Consider the following 17784-nt stretch of genomic DNA (forward strand, 5'->3'; position numbering starts at 1 on the left):
TCAGACCCACCACTGAAATATCCCTGGGTTATTAAAAGTTGTGCGTGTGCACATGCCCTGCAAACTCACATGCTCACTGTACATCCTGCAACACAGGAAAACAATAAGCTTTGGGAGAGAAAACGTCATGATCAATGTGTTTCAATGATTAGCTTCTGTTTAAAATCTGAGTTCTGCACCTTTAGGAGATTTCGTCCGATTCTCTTCCCTGGTCTTACATTGCTGAGCAAACCACTTGGTCCTAATTTTGTATGTTTCACAGAGAAAAATGGAATCGATGACTGGGGACCACATTTCTGAAAGTCAGTTTGTTCCTGTAACATGAGACACACACTGGGGAGGATCTCGTAGGGTTGCGGAGACAACACTGATTTAATGTCTGCCGTGTGTACCACCTCACTCACTTCTTATGACTCAGAGCGGAAAAAGCCAAAGCCTCCGGGAAGTGAAACAATTTCCCCAACGACATCCAGCCAGTGAGTGGAGGGCCAGAGCTCAGAACTCGGGTCCTCTGAAGCTGGCCTGTGCTTTCTTCCACCACCCGACTCGGAGTTCATCCATCTCTTGAAATTTCTACTGAGTTAGGTCCATGGAAAACTTAATCATGGTTGGTAATAGATTATGTTTCAAGTGGTACGTAAATATACTAGCATATAAGCCAGGGGACTTTTTACATAGGGTGGAAAAAATCTTTTTATATCTCTTAACCTTTGCTCCATTATAAATCAAACTATAAAATGTGATTTCTTGCTTTCCTAAAATTAGAACTCTCAAGAATATTGTACGCTGGCAATGAGAAAATCTAGTGTAAAGGGATGGTATCTATGCATAAATTTAAACTGCCTAAATCAGATGTGCATAATCCCTCAGTGGGAGGAGTATGCCGCACAGAAGAATTTCATTTGCAATATGTGCTTCAGATGCTTCCTTAAGCCATTGGAAAGAGCTGCAGCGAGTTTCACCATCACATTAACATACAGATAATCGCTGCTAGATGGCACAATGGGCAGCCTTTTATCATTCCACGATGCTAAATAACAGGCGTTAATTACTAAATGATAGCCTAGAGCCCTAAAAGAGCAAATGTCGCCCAAACCGACCACACCCAGGAGATTTATTCCTCCCAGAGGGCCTGGCCAATTCTGTCGCAACACAGAAGAAAGTCGGCTCAGTAAGAAAAGGCTTCGAGGGCTTCCCCAGCCAGAGATGCCACCCTGAAAAGAATACATGGAACTCTACTCAAGTGGGAGGCAATTAGTCACCCTGACTGACTGTAAAATGTTTTATTAGGATAAGATCTAATAAGTAAATCAGCCCAGATTACTGTCTCCATACTCACATTTAGGTTTTCTTCAAGAATTTAGTCCTTGGCTTAAAAAGAGGAGGAAGAGTTTGGAAAACAAAAACAAGCAGCTTCGCAGGCCCGTGATAATCCCCCAGGCCCAGCAGCCTCGCACTGAACGCGAGCGTGCAGCCCACATGCGCCAAATCCACGCGCTTCTCAGAACTCGGGCTGCTGTTCTACAACACTAACAACAAAAAGAGAAAAAAAGAAAACACACACACACAAAAGAGACGGTTAAATAACATGATGCCTTCCATTTGCTTTCAGAATAGCTCCTCCTGAAAAAGTGGGAGCTCTGGCCGGGCGGTATCATTTGTGACGCTTTTTAATAATTATGATCGGAAATAATTTTACTCAACAATTTGAGTCCATTTTCAACCAAAGTCAAGCAGTTTTCTTTCAAATCCTAAACATCCTAAGTGCTGAACCTGGCTGAGGACCTGGCTGAGGTTCAGAACCTTCACCTGCTTAGGGCCTAAATTTGACTCTCCCCTCCCTACTCTCACCCCCTTCTGCCCTCCAGCAATAAGCCCAGAGTGGGAACTGCTGATGGGAACTGCCGGTCGCTGACCAGTAAATAGAAGGGAGGGAAGGACCACTGAGGGAGGTTCCCTGCAGGTTAGCAACAACCGGCTCGTGGATGGACCAGGCAAAATGACATCAGACCAACCAGTAAAGCAGGAGCAACCAAATGGGGACCACATGTTTCCCTTAGGATGCCAACTGTTCATCAACAACAGCCCCAAAAACGCACCCACCCAAGAAATGCTCGAGATTTCCAGGGCATAATAGTTACATATTCCCAACACTGCCCAAACTCACCTGGCTGTCCCTGAGAAATTATCCCTATCAACAGACCACAGAGAGTTCAACAATACTCATAAGGGGAGGTATCAATGATGCAAAAAAATGACATAAATGGAAGACAAAGAGATAAATACTTCACTATGGCCTGGAAACACAAAATTATCCGAAATACCTGTCACCGAGGGAGCCCTGACGCATAGTTCCAATACCTAAGTACCACCGCTTGATGTAACAAACCAGCTGCTCATGCAAACAGGGTTTTTTCCTATTAGTCTCTATCTTGTTTTCTATTACAATTCCTCCCAATTTTTTCAACCTTTTAGAGATCTGATAAGCCTGAGTTAACCAAATAAAAATATGACCAGCTCAAGGAGAATTTAATTTGAGGGCTTCCAAGTCCCATTTCAAGATAACTCACTGAAAACAAGTTGGGGCGCTGAGATTCCCCCTCTGGAATCTGCCCTCAGACAGGAGGCTGTTCGGACATAAGGGCATTTTCTTTCTATTGGTTACATTCTTTTCTGTGAATATTATAAGTTCCCAGGCAAATATTTTTAAACTATCTTTGTAGTTATGTACATTTACATACCACATTCATAAAGAAAGTCCTTCTGGATTCCTTCCAGAAATGACTGGAGTAGAGGATTCCGACTCTGCCTGGCTTTAGAACCAATTTTTCCCCAAGGGGAATTTCTTGTGGGGGAAAATGGAGAAAGCCGTCAGCTCCAGCCCAGGCAACACTGTGCCCAGGATGATGTATCTCAAGGAGGCCATGGCCTCGCTGCACGGTGACGGGGCAGGACTGCCAAAGGAGCGATCGTCACTCTGATCCTGCCTGCCTCTCACCTGTCATTCCCTCACCTACAGAGGTAAGGACAGGAAGCGCAGCGGCTTCATGAGCGCCTGGAGCTTTGTGAGAAGTGAAAACTCTCAGGCTATAACCAGGCTTACTGAATCGGAGACTCTGGGGGTACAGCCTGGCAATCTGCTTTTAACAAGCCCTCCAGGTGATTACGAGGCACATCAAAGTCTGAGACTTACTACAATAAAAAATTAATAAATAAAATAAATAGCCCTGGCCAGGTAGCTCAGTTAGTTAGAGCGCTGTCCCAATAAGCCAACGCTACAAGTTCGATCCCCTGTCCGGGCACATACAAGAACCAACCAATGAACGCATAAGTAGAACAACAAATTAATGTTTCTCTCACTCTCTCCCTTCCTCTCTCTCTCTAAACTCAATCAATAAAACTTTTTTTAAAAGAGAGGAAATTAAAAACAAAAACAAAAAACTGAAGCCAGCATGCCCTGGCGAGTGTGTCTCAGTTGGTTGGAGCATCCTCCCATACACATAAGAGTCTTGGGTTCAATTTCCGATCAAGGTGCGTGGGGGAGGCAACCGATGGATGTTTCTCTCTCACATCAATGTTCCTCTCTCCCTCTCCCTTCCTCTCTCTCTAAAATCAGTGGAAACATACACTCAGGTGAAGATTTTTAAAAAAATAAATAAATAAAATAAAATAAAGCCAGCATATTTTTTAAGCTGTTGGAGTAATTCTAATATGCAACAAGGCTGAGAACCAGAGCTAACCAAGGAACTCTATGTGGGGGAGTAGCCCTGGGCTCTGCAGTTTCAGGGTCACCTCTATGCTGAGGGCTGTGGGACTTGAAGGTACAGACATGGTCAAGATTTGTGGAGTTTTCAGGACACTGGCTGAAATTATGTCCCTTCTCTTCATTTCCCTAGTGGGGACACAGAGTAAGTCTCTCTCGTTACTTCTGAGTAAGAACAAAAGTGAACTAATTATCCCCTACACTCTGGAACCTTTCAGAGCTCCAGCTCTATCCCAGCGGAGAAGGAGCATAATTAAGACTGAGCCTAAAAATGAATTCAAGAGCTAAGCTCGTTGAATATCATCATCATTTTTTCCACAAACAAACAAAACCAATGGGATAAAAGTTGATTTTTCAGTAGAGTTGAATCTACCATGTAAGGAAGCAGAAGAAACAATTATCTAAATAAATTGGTACAGAGCATGGACAATTCTTTTTCTAGGAAACTAAATGTATCATCTTTACCCAAAATATAAGAAAATGAATAGCAACCCTGTCCATGTGTTAAGCCTGCAGATACTTCAAACGCCTTTGCCTTTATTTTTCTTAAGAAATACAGTAATAGGCCAAATCTAATTACCTTCCTCTTCGTTGAGTCTTACTTTATTGATAAAAGCTTAAATCCATTATCTTTTTCTAAACCAAAAAAAATTTTTTTAAATTAAGCCAGACTATACTTTTTATAAATGAGCAGAGAAAAGGGGAGCCTTAGTCCAGTTTAGCTGATTTTATTATAAACACGATCTACATTTATTTCATTTCAAAAAGAGGAGAACATGTTGGTATCTCGACACATTTAAAATGAAGGCAAAGAGGGAGGAGGGAGGGGGAGAGCAACCACCCTTGACTGAGGGCCAACTGTGTGCCCACCACTGTGCAAGAGACGGGACAGCTGCCTCCCGACTTCACAGAGAGATAAAGAGCCTGAGGGCACCTCCCACGGTCCCACTGCGAGTGAATTTCAGGGGTTTAAAATACAGGTCTGTTTGGCTACAGAAACCCCTGCTCTCCGCACTACACCAAAGCTGTGTTCTTGGCTGGGATAATATAGGGTTTAAAGTAAAAATAATAAATTATTGCAGAAATGTTGACCCCTATCTTTGTCTCTTCTCACATCTCAAAAATGCCTGCCAAAGGGTGTCCCTAACCAGTACACCATTCATTCATTCATTCATTCATTCATTCATTCATTCATTCCTTCCTTCCTTCCTTCCTTCCTTCCTTCATTCGTGAGTCACTACATGCGCCAGGTGCGCCTGTGGGCTCTGACCGCAGCACCTGCTCTCCGCTGGGTATGCAGCAGGTGTGACTGGTGCTTTTACTCTGATCTCCCCTGGAGGCTCCAATGATACATAGAGTACACGGAAAATATAATGATAATATCTAGCTTCCAATACATCTAACTCAACGGGCTTTCATAGACGTGACTCCATTTCCAGAAAGCACTGAGCCAATAAAGCAGGGCTGACAAGACGCCGAAAGCAGGCCAACCAGCGCCTCCCACCGTTTCCATCCAGTGGCTTTAGCCTGACCTGTCCACAGCTAAGCGCACTCGGTCCACAGCGACCGGACGCGGTCTCCGGCCGCGCTCAGCGGCCCCGGGAACATGCCGAGGGGCCACAGCGCAGCCCAGCAGTCCCGTCCCCTTACCCCGGAGGCAAGTTCGCAAATCCAGCCCAGAACTCGGGACGAACCTTGAACTCACGGCGCCTCGGTGGCGGGGCTCCCCGAAGGCTGGCTCGGGCCTGCGGGCACTGCCCCCGGCCGCGATGGCAGCCCCGCCCGCCGCGGCGCAGGACCCCCGGCTCCGCGCGGCGCGCGCCCTTCGGCCACATGCCCCCAGCGCGCTGCCGCCACCACCTGCGCCTCTCAAGTCCCGCCCGGCAGCCAAGGGTGATGGGCAGAGGAGCAAGGGCCCGTCCAGGGGCGCGGGGGAACCCCGGCCGCGGGTCCCGCGAGCCCGGCTTAAGGACAGGCGTCGCGAAGAGGAGAACTTCCCACCCCTGGGCCCCGCGGCCTCCCACCCGCGGCCTCCACGGCCCGGGCGCACTTACTGTCAGTCGCCATGGTCCGGCTGGGGGCTGCGGGGCCGCCACCGGCGGCTGGGGGACCCTGCGCCGAGCCCATCCAGGCGCACGCTCCTCTCCAGGCCCCGCGCGCTCGGGGGCCGCGCCGCGCACAGCCCCTCCCGCCGCGCGCCCCCGCCGCGCCGCCCCGCGCCCCGCCGCAGCCTCCCGCCGCCGCCTGGCCCGGGCCCGGGGAGCCCAGCCCCGCGGGCAGAGCCGGCTGAGCCGCGGGCGCCAGGCAGCTGACCCACCCCAACCCGCCTCGCAGCACCCGCCCCCTCGCCTCTCCTCCCCCAAGACAATGAAGGCTGCCGCTTGGAAGCACGCTCCTGGCCACGCCACAGCCACCTCTCCAGGCTCCATCTCCCATTTTACCTAGTTTCCGCCTCATCCCGGCCTCGAGCTTCCTACCTGTGGCTTGGGAATCAAGCGTCAGTGCTCACCCGCGGCTGTAAGGAGCAAAACGTGAAAAAGAGTTGGGAGTGGAAGGCAACGCTGAGCCAGGTGCGGGACATGAATCCTCCAGCGCGCGGGAACTTTGGGGAAACTACCCCACACACCATCCTGGTAGGTTCCAGCGGTCCTGTGCACCTCATGTTACCATCTCTTTTGTCTCCAGTGGGAAAATAGCGTCTGGCACATAGTAGGCTCTCAATAAATACCAGCTGGGTGAGTGACTATGTCACTGGAGGCCTGCATGAATAAATGAATGAACGGCCAACTAACTGGGTGCCAACCGGATGAGCAGCTAATTGGCATATGACCGGAGGCCAAACCACAGCCCTGCCAGCTGACTGGGAGTGGATGCTGGAGTCAGTGGATCAGCCTAAATGAGTGAGCAAGACCGTTTGGTGCCTCGCAGGCCACTTGTGTTTCAGGGGTTCTGCCCTGAAGCTGTCTGTGAAAGTTGAATACATCTTCTTGAAGCCCCGAAACTGATTTCTGATGGACTCTTCGTATACGGAGGGAGTGGTACCTGAGACCCCAGATCCTTATGTAAATAATCAAATGGCTTAAGTGTGTGTCCTAAAGCATATAGCAGGGCATCTACTTCTTATAGACACAATGTTTGATGCCCTTGGGGGTGCACATTCAACCCAATCAGTGGGTCATCCCAGCCCTGGGCTGGGCACTGAGAAGACCCTGGCATAGGTGGTCAGAAGCTGCTCGCATTTGGCTGGGCAGACACAAAAAACCAGCAGAGAATGACACAGGTGTCCTTTCTGAGGTCACGGAGCACAGATAAGGGAGCCATGGATATTCTGCGTGCGCACCACATCCAGTCAGGACATCTGCAGTGGGACCTAGGCGATCGGGGTGTTATGGTTTTTAATCTTTGCATGTTTAGCACAGGTGATTCTGAAGCACCCCCTAGTTGACCACCACAGAGATCTGGCCCATGTCTCTCTCACAGCCGCCCTCAGTGGTAGGCCCCGAAGCCAAAAGATTTAAAATGGGTTAGACAGGGAAAGAGAAACAAAGAATTAAAAATGAGCCCCAAGCTTTGATCCTATTGGAAGCTCAGAAATCAGGAGGTTAAGCTGGTTTGAGGGAAAAGGTGGTGAGCTGGGATTGGACTCATTTGAATAGAACATTCTTGAAGCTCTTTATTCATTAGTTGAACGTACTTTTCTAAGTCAGACGGAGGAAAAACGGCAAAAACGGCAAGCCAAAGTATAGATTCCGTAACGTACACGGGTGCCTCGGTTTCCGAATGTGACCCATTCCGGAGACCACTTGAGTTCTGAAATGTTCAAGAACCAAGGGACCCACAGCCGACAGCTGGGCCTCAGGATCTTGCCCTCAGCAAAAGCCGGGGGGGGGGGGGGGGGGGCGGCATGTTCGACTCTCGAGGCGAGTTCGAAACCCGAAGCATTTACTTCTGGGTCTACGGCATTCGTAACCTGAAATGTTCATCAACAGAGACGTTCCAGAACCGAGGTGCCACTGTACTCTGAATGACCCGTTAGACGACAGTTTTATGAGCCAGGAGCCAGGTATCAGGTGAGAAGGGGTTAAGGAGTAGATTTTGAAGAGGTAAAGGCCCCGGGTAGAATTCTGTGGGTTTGGCAGGGAGGGAATGAAAGGGATGGAGAGCTTCAGCGGGGAGCAGGATTGAGGGAAGACTGGGTTTCTTGTGTTTTTTTAAGCCAGAGGATTGTTCAGTATGAAATACACTTCTGTCCAAATATTCAAGTACACAAAAGGAAATAACTTCACTTTTCTATACTAAATTAAATGTCTGGCCCAAGTCCCCATCCTACCTGTTGTTAGGTTTGATTTTAGTTGGTTCAGGGTAAGCTCCATCCATCAGGTATTCCTCAGGCAATTCAGAGATTTCCTTCCCCACTTTTCCTTGGGGTTGTGCCCCATTTTGGAGGAACGGGTTGGGTAGCATGAGGGCCGTGAAGAGGTATCTGGCCTCCAGCAGTGTCCACACTGATGGACCACTTCTGTCTGGACTCCCGAGCTCATCACACCTCCCAGTTGTGGATGGCCTCCAGGTATCAGTCCGTGACTGCGGCACCCGCAGCTCTGGCCTCACCCACATGCAATGCCTCTCCAAGTCTGCCTTTTTCTCCTTGACTTCCCCATGGGGAAATATGGCTATTTGCCCATGTCATTCTCGGGAAATCTGTGAAGTCTCAGGCATTTCTAATAGGCCGTACAACCATTCCTTTCTTGCCATTCTCTTACCTTGGTGGCTAAGGAGAACTGTATACTTTGCCAACAAACAAGATGTTTAATATGATTATGACAAAGGTTCCCTTAGGTCTCAGTTTCTCCAACCTGTTAGTTCTATCACCCCACCCACCCAAATCCTTGGTGATGGGACTTTTCTCTAGGGAAGGAGTGGGTATGGGATGTTTTCAACTACATGTAACTGCATAAGGGTGGCCTACGCAGTAAGAACTGCTTATCATCTCGTATAACAAGGAACACAAAGGTGGGTGGTCCCATGGTTGGTTAAGCATCTCAACAACATCCGTGAAGAATCAGCCTCTTTCCAACTTCCTACTTTGCCATCTGCACTTTGTCAGCAGGTCCCCCTCATGATCACGAGATTGCTGCAGCACAAAACCTCATGTCCTCACATGACAACATTCCAAAGTCAGGGAGAGGATATACCTTATCTATTTTTATTAAGGAAGACAATCTTTGTAAAAGCCCTCAGAAGCCTCTTCCATCAATTCTAGCTGCAATGGAGGCTGGGGAAGCAAGTGTCTGTTTTTCAGCTTGTATGACATGAAGTACATTCTGCCAGCAAGAAAGAAGGGGGTAGGGAAAGGCTGCTGGGTTCACCATCAATGTCTGCCTTTATCGTCTCATACCCCCAGTAGAATCTCACCTCGTTGCTCAATGCTCACCTCACTGCTCTTCTCTCCATGGCCCAGGAAATCTATCTCGTAAGGGGCTGGAAAACTGACTCTTAAAAGATCCTGCATCCTTGCAAATCTTTGTATCTTTTACCTGGATCTTAGCTTTTAAAATTCAAAAGCAAAGATTTTGGCTCCTACAGCTCTTAGATACCAGGGTTGAGACAGGGAGACCCACAGGGTAAATGAAATTACATAACAAAAATGAAAAATACATAAGTATCAAGCTAGGATGCCAGTAGTTCCAAGGGGAGAAGGAGCCATTGGAAGGGAAGGATCTAAAGTATAAAGAGAGGCAAGAATGGGCATCAGATGAAAGAGTGGCCGGCATTGCTAGCATAGGCTAAGTGTCATCTTAGAAAGACCCATTTCGGTCTCAGAAACTTAAGCTGAGACAAAGAAAGTAATGACACAAGGATTTTGTGGCTCAATGAGGAAGGCTGAAGGAGCTCAGGTCCCCAAGTTCTCTATAATGTAGGGCATATACTTAGTTGCCAAAAAGGAAGGAAGCGGAGGTGAGGTCGAGGTTAGGTCAGTGGGAAAGGTTTTAAGCTGCCTCTACTAGGAAGGTGAGAAGGAACCCAAGGATTCCAGCCACAGTGAGGGCCCTCCTTGAATCAGACCTCAGGAGCACACGCAGCAAGGTGGCACATGGAAGCTTTCTCCACCACTGTTGGGGAAAGGAGGTAATGGAAGGAGATGGGACTTGAAGGAAGGCCAAAATGGGGAGGGATTCTAAGTCACTGTGTCCTCCCCACAGCCAGCAACAGGGCTGGGGGTGGGGGATGGTTGGGGGGGATAAGTGAAGTCACAGCAGGAGTGAAGAGGGACTGGGGGGACAGGGAGGGACCCAGGGCCTGCAGACCCTGAGGACGTCAAGTAGAAGGAAGGACAGGCTACGATGGTCTAGGGGGACATTAGTTTTGGGGGCTGTGTACATAGGACAAAGGACAGGACTGAGCAATTGCTTATAAAATGTTTTAGCTAAGGTACAAATTGATGGTCGCCAGACAGGAACCACCCCCCAATTCCCTTCCCAAATTGCCAGTTTGTAGTCACAGAGATATAAAGTATAGCATGGAAAACACAGTAAATAATATTGTAATAACTACGTGTGGTGTCACATGGGTACAAGACTTACTGGGTAATCATTTCATAAGTTATAAAATGTCTAATCACAATGTTGTACACCTGGAACTAATATAATACTCTATGTCAACTGTAATTGAAAAATAAAACTTTAAAGTTTAAATAAAGTGTTTTAAGTAAGGTAATTTATGGTTATTGCAAGTATCTTCTGACATTATTTGCCATAATTGAAATTCAGATGTCACCATCCACATTGCTTGAGTGCATTTCCAGTGTAAGACAGGACAAATATCTCTGGAACACACTGCGAAGAAATTATCATATAGGTCCTCTGACCCTTGGCCTATGACCACATCCTGTTGACTTTATCAACACTCAGGCTATAACAAGAAATGAGGAGGGCAGGGAAGGGGGCAGGGTTGAAGCCACACACTGAGTGGGTCTGCGTCACCGTGGAGACTATTTTTGGTTGAAATGGCCATTGCTTAGTCTCTTTGTTAGAGTAGGTAAAAATAGAAAACTTATTTGAACTAAGATTGTGCATGTAGCTGGAGAGCTACTGAGCATTTTATCCAACAAAAGAAGGGTTTTTGATTGTTTTGTGTAAAACTTCCCGTTGATTTTCATTCAGTCTCTGTATCTGTCCTAAGTTTCTGAACTCAAATATTTCAGAATATTCAAACATGGCATAGGTTATAATAAACCAATAAAGCTTTTCCAACTTCTTTCAAGCCATTGGGTATTATGACACTAAATTATGATCCTATAATGCCTTGGGTGACTTAAACGACTTAAACTCCCACAGAATACTAAGTGGAATCTTGGTAACCTAGGAGATGCTCAGGACACAAACCCAGTGAGGGTTCAATAACCTCTGGATAAATAGGTGGCTATGGTCTCATTCCTTTCTGATGCAACCCTTGACAGAAGGAGAGATCCATGCTTATACAACTTTGCCCTGAGTGCACATCCCTGTCCATGGAACAGGGCAGGTAGAACACAGGCAGAAAGCCTGAGTCTTACTAAACTGAGGAGTCAGAGAATGGAGACTAGGCTGTCAGGGTGGTTCTAAATCAAGATGGGAAATCCCTGAAAGCAGCAATTACAGAGAGGTCAAACCCAGACTATGAGTGTAAAGTCCCCATGAAGTCTTGGGCTACAAGCAGGACAAGAACTCCATTGATTCCAGGCCAAATAAACTGCTGCAGAACAGACAATGCTCAGCAGATATTTCAGCAGCTGCCCACTCAGGGGTCTCCTGGGTTTAAACTTCTGCCCTGCCAGGATAGAGCCATGTGGGAAACACTTTAGGCTTTCCATTAAAACTCGAAGTTCACACCCTTACAAGTAAGGGCCACATACCAGGACTAAGGTATTTGCCATAAAATTAAGGACGAAACCAAAACAGATCCAGCTAACAAAGCCTACAATCAAACCTCTACAAGTTCAAAATGCTCGGTCAGTAATTTAACCATCTCCAAGAAAAGCACTCAACATGCTTCACAGAGAGATAATAGAGTCCAACGCCTCTAATATGTATGATCATACAATTAAAAAAAAATTACTATATGGGGGAAAAAAATGGGAAAATGTGACCTACAGTCTATAGGGGAAAAAAACATTCAACGGATACACATACACTGATGATGCCAACGTTGGAACTAGCAGAGACTTCAAAATAATTAGGTAAGTATATTAGACAATCTGCAGTTAAAGATGAATATAATGGGTAAAAACACAGAGAATTTCAGCAGAGATATGAAAACCATGAAAAAGGACTATGGGGACATCCTAAAACTGAAAAATCCTACATCTAAATTTTAAAAGTTATTGGATGAGATTAACAACAGGTTGAATACCTGAGAAGCAAGGATTTGTGAGCTTGAAAACAAGTTTAAAGGAATCATCCAGTCTGGAGAACAGATAAAATTATTGGGGGGAAGTCACAATGATCCTTGGGACAGTATCAAGCAGTCAACACACATGTAACTGGAGTCCTAAAAAGAGGAGAGACCAGTGCAGAAAAGCACATATGATAGACTGAGAAAATAAACCACAATAGACACATATTAAACTGCTGAAAACCAAAAATAAAGAAAAAAATGTCATTTTTAAAAGCAGTCAGAAAAAAAGAGGCATATCATATGCAAGGGAACAACAAGAATCAAAACTTCTCATCAGAAACAATGAAGGCTGAAGACAATGGAACAATTTTTGAAGTGCTGAAAGAAAAAGAGCTGTCAACCTAGAATTCTAAACCCAGCAAAAATATCTTTCAAACATGCAGGTGAAATAAAGACATTTTCAGACAAACAAAAGCTCATAGAATTTATCTCCAACACAGCTGAGCTACAAGAAATTAGTATTAAAAGAAATTCTTCAGCCTGGCAGGCGTGGCTCAGCAGTGGAGTATCGACCTAGGATCCAGGCAATTGTGGTTCGATTCCTGGTCAGGACACATGCCGGGGGTTGAGGGCCTGATCCCCAGTAGGAGGCTTGCAGGAGGCAGCTGATCAATGACTCTCTCATTATTGATGCTTCTCTCTTTCTCCCTCTCTCTCTGAAATCAATAAAGACATTTAAAAAAAAAAAAATTCTTCAGACTGAAGGAAAATTATTCCAAAATGCAAGCACAGATTTGCATGAAGGAAAGAAGAGTACAGGAAAAGCTTCATATGTGGGTTATTTTTTCTTTGTTTAAAGCAAGAAAAGTGTATGATGAGGTTCATAACATATGGAAGTAAAATACATGACACTATAGCAAGAGGTAGTAGGGAGTTTAAGTGGAATTATATTAAGTGAAGGATATACATCCCTAACTTATCACATGGTAAGCCCAGAGCTAACCAAGGCAGTCCGGCCCCCAAGCAGTTTCTCTTAACCACTGTGCAATGCTGCTGTTTGTCAAATGAATACTTTTGCCACTACTTTATTGCTTCACAAAGCTGCAATACTGACAATAATGTATAGCATCTTTATCATTTTAATCAAATCATGATTGGGCAAAGAAATCCATGAGATTCCAAAGGCCTGTCCTGCTCACAACCTCTTCTAAGTTGCCAGAGTTGGGTCCTCCACATAACTTGCTGTGCCCTGTGGCTTGTGAACCTGCTATACTGGCCACAACTGATTGTACCAAGGATCTATGCCTTAGTTAAGGACAGCCATCCTCTGGGTGGACATGAGAGACCAGAAAGACCCAGTAATCTGTGCCCAATCAGGGGGCTCTCTTTCAGATTATAACTAGTAGAATCAATCAGGCCTCTTTCAAAGACAGAAGCAGCAGAGGAAATGTGCAGAGAGAAGCTGGAAAACACATGAATAAGAGTATGCATATTGTGACTGCACAGCAGTGGTCATCCACGTCAAGATGAGGCCAGAACCTGGCCATCGAGCAGCTGGCTGTACTACTTGACAAAGACCTATTTTTTCAGCTTTCCAAGAAGCTGTGCCTCTGATGAGATGATGGCCTTACTGTCCTCTATACTCTATTTTCTTTTTTATTTTAAAAAGAGAGTAAAGGGAGAGGGAGAAACATCGACATGAGAGTAAAACATTGATCAGTTGCCTCCCGCACATGCCCTGACCAGGGATCAAACGCTCAACCTTCCAGTGTACAGGACAACGCTCCAAACAACTGAGCCACACTGGCCAGGGCTGTCCTCTACATTCTTAAATGAGCCTCCAGCATTTAAGATAACGTGCCTTTGTTCTGTGCAAGCTCAAGTAGCCTGTCCAAAATTATCTTAAAAAAGAATAAAAATCCAGACCTGCAATATATAGCACATTAAACCAAATGATTCAGGCATAAAAAATACCATGTAAAAAGGGGTTATACAGCCTAAGGCACTAGCATTTACCTTAATACAGGGAATCTTTAAAATGTGCTATGAAAATTACTACATAGTTCAAAGAGAAATGGAAATGAAAATAGTTAAGCACCCACAGTCCTCTCAATGCTATTTAAAAAGCAAGCATTCTTCAAATTGTAATTGAATTCAAGAATCAGGAGTAGACTGGGAAGGCATTAATAACTCTGCATATTTTCTAGGCTCTTCATGTCAAAGCAAAAGTAATTTTCAGCTCACAAAGTTCCTTTTTAAAGATACCTCAGTTAAAGATATTTTCTCTCTCTCTACATGTATGAATCTTTTTGTCATAACCAAAATATGCTATTAGGAAGAAGATATATATTGTACCTAATTCAACTTGAAAAAAGAAAACCAGGCACTCCTGAAATTGTCAATTGAGCAGTAGGAGCTTTGTCTCATACCAATCTGAGGATCGTTGTAAACACGTAAGCTTTCAATTATTATGACTTAAGAAATCACCTCGTCTGGCCAGGCGTGGCTCAGCAGTTGATCGTCGACATAGATCCAGAAGACAGCAGCACGATTCCTGGTCAGGGCACATGCCCGGGTTGCTGGCTCCATCCCGTCAGGGGCGAGCAGGAGGCAGCCGATCGATGACTCTCTCATCATTGATGTTTCTATCGCTCTCTCTCCCTCTCCCTTCCTCTCTCTGAAGTCAATAATTAAGATATATTTTTTTTAAAAATCAACTCAAAAACCGCATAAAGCACTAATAACCACTCTAGTTTCCTTAGAGTATATCCAAGTACATTTTAAAAGCTTACACTTTCCGGTGGCAGTTATTTTGAAGCTTAGCATTCGTATCTTTGCATTTTCAAAGCAGCATGCAGTTCTTAATATTTCTGACAAGTCAGGAATACAGTTCTGTAATATCTTGAATTCACAGCTGAGAAAAGGATTTAAACAAAACGAAATTAATGTTTTAAGGAGACACAATGAATCTGTGGCAGAATCAGGACGGATACAAATTTCTGACTTTCTAATTTCCAGGTGAGAAAATTACAAGTATTCAAACCATTTAGATAAATGAAATTTCAATGCATTTCCCTATTATATTGCTGTCCTAGAAATTCCTGTAGAAGACAAAGCCTTTGCCTGTAAGTTGGTTCACTGTCCCTCCTCTGGCAGTAGAAAATACCCTGCAGGCGGTACAACTGTGTGTGTTTCAGGGAAGGAGCACTTTAATTGGGTGTTGAGCGATTGGGAGTGTTTCCCACACTGAATCTATCTGCTCAGCGAGAAAACCTCTGAAGCATTAAGAGAAAGGTTAGAAACCCAGATGGGAACTTAGGTGTGCTTACAACAACATAAACCCGTAACAGAACCAGAAAAGAAAACAAAGAACACACAAAGATTTCTCATACAGAACTGCACATTTTCAGGATGGTTTCTTTCTGAAGAAACAAATTATAATACTTTATTTTCAAAGTGAAAAATACAGTCCACCAATAAGCATCCACACAACAAGCTCCATTTTCGTTACGGTCCCACTTTTTATTCACAATTTGTTTTTTAGATCCTCCAAGTAAACCTGGCCTATAACATTAAAACTGCTCTAATTCCAATTCTCTATTTTGAACAATACTTCCATATAGTAAGATTTCTGAAAGTAAAGTGACATGACGTTAAAATACAGCTCTTCTACGGACACTGCTACAAAGCTTCTTCCCCTACAAAACATTAATTTAGTAAATTAATATTCAAATCATGTACTTATAACTTGGTACAGTTATTTTATTATAATTAAGTTGAAAATGCAAGTAGTTTAATTTAATAGGTAACTAGTACTTGAACACATTTTAATTCTGAAAACCTACTGTTAAACACATTTTCTACTTTAACTCTGTTCAATAAGTTTCAATTTCACACTTAAATAAAGCAAAGCTATCAAGTGGTTCACGCTGTATTTTCATCATATATTCATGAAAAACCTGCTATCAGCTAAAGCACTACACTCTCTCAGATATAACCATGTAACAACTCACATCTGCATAGTACAATTTTGTTACTTTTATCTATTTTCTATATTTTCTGTTAAGATTCAGGCTGTAGTCAACTGACAATTACAAAGAAAACCAGTGTAATGGAGGTGTGGAGAGTCCCTTGCATATACTGTTAGTAGGAATGTAAATTGGCAGTCTTTTTGGAGTTCAATTTGGCAACAATTATAAAAATTATATATGTGTGTGTACACACACACAATTTGACAGGCAAATTCATGTGTAGATTTATCCAACAGAAATACCAACATAAGTGAGCCAAGACACACATATAAATGTCAACCGAGAGTTGTTTGAAATAGTGAAAAGTGGAATGAACCCACCTGTGCAGAAGAGGTAACTGCAGGCCCGGAGACTCCTACCCTAAGAAAGGCTTGCTTGCAAGGTTGGCCTTTGGCTAGTGTCTGGGAACCTGGCTGGTGAACAGGTCCCTGCACTGATATAAAGCTTTCCCCAAGGACTCAAACCTGGATATAGAAGCCATCAAGGAACTGAGGTACTACAGTGTATAACCCAGAACCACCCGCACTGAGACTCAACTGGTTTCAAAATCAACCTTTCTTATTGTTTAAGACATTTTGAAATGGCTTAATGCTTGCAGTCAAAAGTATTCCACTGGATTTCCGTTTCTGTTGGCTTATATAAAATGACAATGAAATTATAGGCAAGAGTCTGTTTTTGTACCCCAGATGCACCACTTACTAACTTTGTGAATGTGGGCAAGGCATTCTGAGGTAGTTTCTTCACTGTACATGTGAAATGATACCTTATATTTTATGAGTATTGCTATAAAAAAATAGGGAGATACTCACTGTGTTAGCTGTACAATGTTTGTAAACCTTAATGATCAGGCAAGTTCAGGCAAATAACCTGGTATACAAGTGGCCAATAATGAATCCATATCTCTGAGTGCCCCAACCATAGAATATTTAAAACCCAGAAACTCTGCTCAATATGCACATTATGAAAACTGCCCTATTACCAGAAATATCTGAAGTCAATCATGGGAAACAATTTTGTTTAGTAGTTAGTGTGATGACATAGATTCTAATAAATGAAAGTTTTATTTGGGCTAGTGTTAGTATTTTGATTTTAAAAGGTTATAGATATCATATATTATCACTCAGAGGGCACTTAAGAGAATTTCTGAATATTCAATGCTGGAAAACAGTCTAGAGTAGAATCAACTGTAAGACAAGCTGAGCCCACATGTTGTGGAGATGGCTTGCTGCTGGCAGCAATTTAAACAGCATGGCTCAAGCAATCTCCATTTAAATGTCTCAAATGGGAAATTAACGGAGGCATAGGTAGAAAGCTATAGAATTTTTTTTTTGAGTACCAACCATTCTGTACCAGACACATTCAGGAATTTATTTACATTACCACTCTTAAAGGTTTTGTCAGAAATAATCAGTATTTAAATGTTGTACTTAATGTATTTAGTAGTCATGTTATAATATATGTGCATGTATATATACATATATATATACACACACACACACACATATGGATAGATGCATACATATATCTATACATATACAAATAGAATGTATACAGACATAAGTGTTAGGTCAAACGAAGCTTTAAAACAAGCACCAAAAAGTATTTAATTGATTA

The 17784-nt window shown here is 44.0% G+C and overlaps 1 protein-coding gene across 1 annotated transcript in view; it reads right to left on the minus strand.

Moving 5' to 3' along the window:
- The window catches only part of SYT16 (synaptotagmin 16), a 185535-nt gene extending 179639 nt beyond the window's left edge, over positions 1-5896 (minus strand). Inside the window, exon 1 of the mRNA XM_087819998.1 lies at positions 5818-5896. The gene's annotated coding sequence lies outside the window, so the exon portion shown is untranslated. The remainder of the gene's footprint in view (positions 1-5817) is intronic.
- Positions 5897-17784: the final 11888 nt, after the last annotated feature.

This window comes from Miniopterus natalensis, chromosome 1 (genome assembly GCF_054644295.1).
Source record: "Miniopterus natalensis isolate mMinNat1 chromosome 1, mMinNat1.hap1, whole genome shotgun sequence".
In the NCBI taxonomy this organism is placed as follows: Eukaryota; Metazoa; Chordata; class Mammalia; order Chiroptera; family Miniopteridae; genus Miniopterus; species Miniopterus natalensis.